We start from the raw sequence: 6,353 nt of genomic DNA on the forward strand, positions 1-6,353 counted from the left end.
GCGAGACAGAATCCTTTTAGGCTATGTTGCCTCATTCCCCACACAAACTTCTGTCGTGCTCCACAGCTGAGGACTTGCTAGGGTGTAAAAGTGCCAAGGAGGTTCGGTTTCTCCTGGAAGTTTGTTGGAAAAAGAGGACACAGGAAGTTTTTCTGCTGAAGGCTCAACTGGCGCAAGAGCCTGGGTGCTAGAAAATAAGCATGAACAATTTGGGCTCTGGTTGGGCTTGGGACACCCACAAACACCTAGAGAAATACAAGTTTGCCCAATGGTGCCTAGGGACATTCCCGGAAGGACTGGCAAAGAACACAAATAGACTGTGTCTTTTCTCTGCTTGAACCTTTCCAACATTTACGTTTGGACTTAACTTGTAAACCCTTCCCTGGCAAGCAGACCACTTGTCAGCACCATCTTCTGTCCTTCTCGACTTCTCCCCGTGCTACTCTGCTGTTGTTACAGGGAGCATTCGGCCTTGCGGACTCCCAGCACCCTTGCCTACCCACTGTGCTTCCCTTCCTTGTCGTCAGGTGAGCCATTATACTGCTTTTCTCACCTTCCCCATCATGGTTCCAGAGACGAGTTGGGGGATTCCCAACTGCATTCAGTCTTCAATTAAATAAGTTTGCAGTATCATTTTCTATTCCTTTACAGCTCCTATAAAGCTTTGTAATTATATATATATGCACAAGCATATATATATATCTATTTGAGTATTTGTTCAAGTTCTGTCTCTCTAGAGAATAATCCATCATGAGGATAGGGTTCTTTGTTTTTTGTCCACCAATTGTATACTCTTTGTTTGCGTTCTACATACAAATGAGTTAAAAGAAAGGAAAAGATTTCTCTATCTGGCAAGTTCGTTCTGAAACCAAGGATCATAACATGATTGTGTTGATTGTATGTTCTAAATAAGAGACCTATTTGTAACAACTTTGTCATTTTAGTTCTTTGGATACAATGATAGGGACCGTGTTTGATCCAAGTCATATAATCACAGTTGAGAGACTTAATTCTCTACCAGAGCCTGCAACAGAAAATACTTCCCAATCAAAAAAGGTCGAAGCCATATTTTTTGTCAAATACATGACAATTATAATTGTGTACAACTGGCCTGTGTTTTACCTTCACTCTCATCTTCCTGGTAAATGAATAATTCCATTTACCTGAATTGCAATGCTGCCCTCCTGCCAAAGACAATGGAAATGAGTCCTTTCTTCTATTACCGATTACATCATTTCATTATGCGGGGCTTTAAAAAGCAAAGGAAACTATTGGTTAGTCACTGTCAAAAATAATAGCAAATCTTTGACCATGTTCAGAAAAAAAACCCAACTTTAACCATGTTCAAATAAAATATTATTGATTTTATTATTCCTTATTGTTTAAAGGTATAATTTTACACAAGGCTGATAGTTAGTTAGTAGGTAGCTGTTAAAGTCATGAAACTCTGCCACACATAGTCAATAGCCACTAACCACTAGGTTTGCTGCCCCCAAAGACTTCCCAGGCTTCTGTCACTCTGTCACCCATACCCAAATTTCTCTGCCCACTCAGTTAATCCAACTGGAAATATATTTTATAGATCCAGGTACTCCAGGGCACAGCTCCAATACTTTCTTATTGGCTTGTGCCCACACTATACCATTTGTTAAATATTTTATGCTGTTGTGTGCCATCAAGTCAATTCCAACTCACAGGGAACTTGTAAAAGGAAATAGAACTGTCCCATGGGGTTTCCTAGACTCTAATCTTTATGTGAGCAAATCACTGAGTACTAATCACCGACCTTTTGGTCGGCAGTCAAATTTAAACTCACTGCCGTTGTGTTAGTCTGGGTACTTTAGAGAAACAAATCCACAGAAATGCATGTATAAGAAAAGAGTTTTATGTAAAGGTTAAGTGCACATCAAGAAAATATCCCAACCCAGTGCTGCCCAAGCCCACAAGTCCAACATTAACCCAGATGTCCCACACCAATCCACAAGGTCCTCTTCCATCTCACAAAACACACACAATGATGCCGACTGCAGGAGGAAAGCCTAATCAGTGAGTGTGTAAGCATCTCAGTGCTGGCAGGAGTCTCCACACGGCTGCTCCAGCACCCAGGGCTACATCGGGGTAGGTCCATGTGGCTTCTCCTCAGGGATGTCTTGCAGGAAGTGAGCCTTGCCAGCTCAAGCAGGGAACTGGCTAAAGGCAGCTGCACCCTGGTCCGACCATCACAAAGCAGGAGACCCGAGAACTAGAAAGGCCAGGCTCACCGAGCCGATTATCCCTCCGCCCTTTAATTGACCCCACATGCGTTTATCGGCCAGGTTGGCACAATAAACTAACTACCTCAGCCATTGAATCAGTTCTGGCTCACAGCAACTGTATAGGTCAGGGTAGAATTGCCCCTCAGGGTTTCCTAGACTACGGTGATTTACAGGAGTAGAAAGCTTCATTTTTCTCCTGAGGAACAGCTGGTGGTTTCAAACTGCAGACCTTGGGGTTGGTAACCCGACTGATAATCCACTGCACCACCAGGGTGAGCAGTCATGAAAGTAATTTTTCATTTTGTCACCAGAAGTCTTTGATATTTTTTTAATCGTTTTATTAGGGGCTCATATGACTCTTACCACAATCCATACATACATCAATTGTGTAAAGCACATTTGTATATTCATTGCCCTGTCTTTGATATTTTTATAAAACATAAAAACAAACTCACTGCCATCACGTCAATACTGACTCATAGCAACCCTCTGTTGGTTTTGAGACTGCAAGCCCAGTCTTTCTCCCGAGAAGCTACTGTGGTTTGGAGCTACTAACCAGGCAGATCAAAGCCCAGCACATAGCCACTACACCAAAATTATCTCCCTACTTTGAACTCTTCTCTCTATCCAATAGTGTAATTTACCCAGTCTCTTGATGGTACATTTACATTATAAGAACAATACTTACATTTTTTGTGACTAACTTAATTGACGAATAAAATCTACAGTTAAATTTCCTAGGCAAATTATATCTCCCACACTAGGAATATGCAAAGGTCCTTGTCAGGTGCAAATGGTTTATACTTACCTACTACCCTAAGAAGGGGCCCTGGTAGCACAATGGTTAAGCACTCAGCTGCTAACCCAAAGGTCAGCAGTTCAAACTCACCAAGTGTTCCACAGATGAAAGATGTGGTAGTGTGTTTCCATCAATATTTGCAATCTTGGAAACCCTGAAGCAATTCTACTAAAACTTGGCAGTGTGAACCCACTGTGCTAGTCCAGGCTGACTAGAGGAAAAAAATGCAGTGACATTCATATGAGTGTAAGAGAGAGCTGTATATCAAAGAGCAATTATATATTGAGAAAACATCCCAGCGCAATTCAGATCAAGCACGTAAGTTCAATATTAGACCATATGTCTGATACAAGTACATATATTCCTCTTCAGACAGATGCACGTAGCCACTCACAATGATGCCAAACGCAGGAAGATCACAGGCCTGTGGGTGAAAAGTCTTGTGGATCCAGTGGCAGTGGAAGCATCTCAGCACTGGCGCAGGGTCTCTGCATGGCTCCTCCAGCTCTGAGTGTGGCTCCACGCCACTGCGGGGGGTGGCTTGTCAACAGGAGGGTGAAAGCAGAGAGGGTGGCCCTCCTACAGGGAGAGAGAAAGGAAGTTCCCAGAATCCTCAGGACAAGGTCATGCCCAGGCATCATCAGGCTGTGATTTGATTGACAGGCTTAACTCCAATCCTTCACTCTATCAACTTGTCATGAAATTACATCACTATCAAAGCCATCCAGCAGCCATGTAAGAAAGAGCTGGGAAATCGGCTTCCCACAGAGTACAGCAAAAATAATCCTAGCACAGGTCAACGCTATAAACAGGGAAAATAAAATTCCATTCATTTTAGACAGTAAAATCAGAACACTGCACAGGCTAACTTGGTATCACATTGTCCATGGGGTGCAGACACCAATGAGACCCTGATAAACGTGGTTAGGAACCTAAGGAAAGACTTGAGGCCTCTGAGCTACAGACTGCACCTACCTCATATACAAAGACTACTAGACCCCGTCAGATAAAGCCAGGCAGTGGGGAGAGTCCGCATCTTTCCACACAGAGCCTGGAACGAATGCCCCTTCTGTGAATTTTGATTCCTCAATGTTACTATGAAAACCAATATTCAATACTTAGAGATCGCGGACAGCATTCTAATGTTGAAAGTAAACTTTATAGCATAATAGATAAACTTGGACAAATAATATTGGCTGTGCTTGTCCACCCACAGAAGACACCGTAAAAGGCTCATACAGTATACAGTGACTGGATAGAAACATTGCCCTCAGGGAAGCTTCTATTAAAGAATTCAGCCTGTGCTGTATTCCCAACGTGTAAAAAGTATTTAAGCTTAACGACAATTTAACAAGTTAATTGATAATCAATATAAAAACGTAACAGCAAGGGCAAAATTCTGCTTCCACGTGAATATAGAGAGAGGTCTTATTATCTTCCAATAGGGGCCAGGTGATGGCCGCTGAGAAGAAAAGGGACTTAGGGTGTGACCATCCCATGTCGCAAGGTCCCCTGTGACGTGGTAAGCGGGTCTCTCTCAAACAGCCCAGGTTAGATCCAAGAAGGAACACTGAACAGGATGAAAGAAAAGAAGGGAAGTGAGAAAATATCATTTTCAAAATCTATTAACAACTGTGCATTTTCCAGCAGCGCACCAGCCAGGCTTTTGTACATAGTCTCCTTTCAGCGATACCCCATGAAAGGGGAATGTGCGCTTTACACTAAACATCTCCACGTAGGCAGGAATTCTCTGGGGTTAGGATAGTATTCAGGAGCTTGTCTCCCCCTTTTATTTCCCAGTATTCCATCTGTGATTCATTAGTCTCCAAATAATAGGTTGAAGAAACTTTTTTTTTGAGGTGGGGGTGGAGGGTGGCGATGGAGAGAGAAAATATAGATTTTAGTGTGAGAATCTATCCAACCCCAAACCTGAAGTGAGAATTCAGAGAAATCATGTATGGCCAAAATAATGAGGCAATAATGCTCCCTGTGGAACGAAATCAATGGAGTCCCACTCACCTTCCGTCAGGGCAGGACAGTGAGCGAGGTCTTTGGCAGAGTTCAAATGTTCTTTGTTGTTATCGCTCATTCCCCAGTTGAGCCTCTGCAGCAAAACTAGCTGGAGAGGCTGGACTTGCCTTTCATGCAGTCAGTGTTGTGCTTGGACCTGCTCTTTGAAAGTTCAATTCCATTCAAATCGGCAGAAGAGGCAAGTTCCCTCTTGTGTGACAAAGCTCGTCAAAGCTTGCTTATTGCTTTTGCAAACGCACACAAATGCAAACCAGAGGAATTTCATACAAAAGAGAATTTTCTTCTGGAAACAGGAGGTGGGGGGATGGAGAAAAGGAGAGAGTTAATTTCTGGCTTAAAAAAAAAAAGTGACATAATATACCACCTTCATAAAAAGTGCATAGCTGTGGAAAAATCAAATGCAACATTTTAAGGGCTGACGTGTAATCTCTGTCATGAAGACATCCAAATATCTTTTGAACTATTTATACCATATGTGTCCCAATAAGGCTCTTTTCTGATTAAATAATGACAATTAAGTGGAACCAAAGATGACTTCAAAGACCCTCGAATCTTTACACAGCTTCTTGTAATTTTGCAAGTGTGAAATTTAGCTATCATTATACAAATGTTCTAAAGCATAATTTTCTTAGTCTGTAAAACATGTCCAGGAACAAGATGCTGTATTCATAGTAGACACTCATAAAAATAGGAATGAATAAATAAAGAGAAGATGAATGCTTATGAAAGCAATGATTACAAAATGCACGTTAAAAAAATTCTAAGCACAAATGTAATGACTTAGAAAGAGTAAATGTGAACGTAAGTTGGACAACTGCTTCTTAACAAGTTAAGCTGATAGCTAACTGAGAGCATTAAGGGTGTGCAACAATAGGGTAATGGGCAAACACATGTGGAACACACAAAGAAGGGAATTATACAGTCATTAGAACTCTGAATAGCTTGTTAGAATGTAAGAAAATATTTATAATAAAATGTTAGATGTAAAACACGGGGGAAACTGCATTTGTGGTAAAATATGAATGTTTAAATACTCTAGGAAAAACTGATAAAAATAAGCAGAAAATGTATAGCAGATATATCTGGGTCATGGGATTATAGATGTTTCATTTTAATTTTGGATTACAATTTCCTTCAAAGAGCTTTTGCTGCTTTTAAATACCATTTTAAAGGATGCTTTTTAAAGTAATAAGGTTCCCCGAAATGCGAGCAGTGCAGACAGTTAAGCTAAACCTAACCAGCTTACGGTAAGGTTCACAGTTCGCACC

Source organism: Echinops telfairi, unplaced genomic scaffold (assembly GCF_000313985.2).
Source record: "Echinops telfairi isolate 266 unplaced genomic scaffold, ASM31398v2 ScPeMD7_18;HRSCAF=68, whole genome shotgun sequence".
Classification (NCBI taxonomy): Eukaryota; Metazoa; Chordata; class Mammalia; order Afrosoricida; family Tenrecidae; genus Echinops; species Echinops telfairi.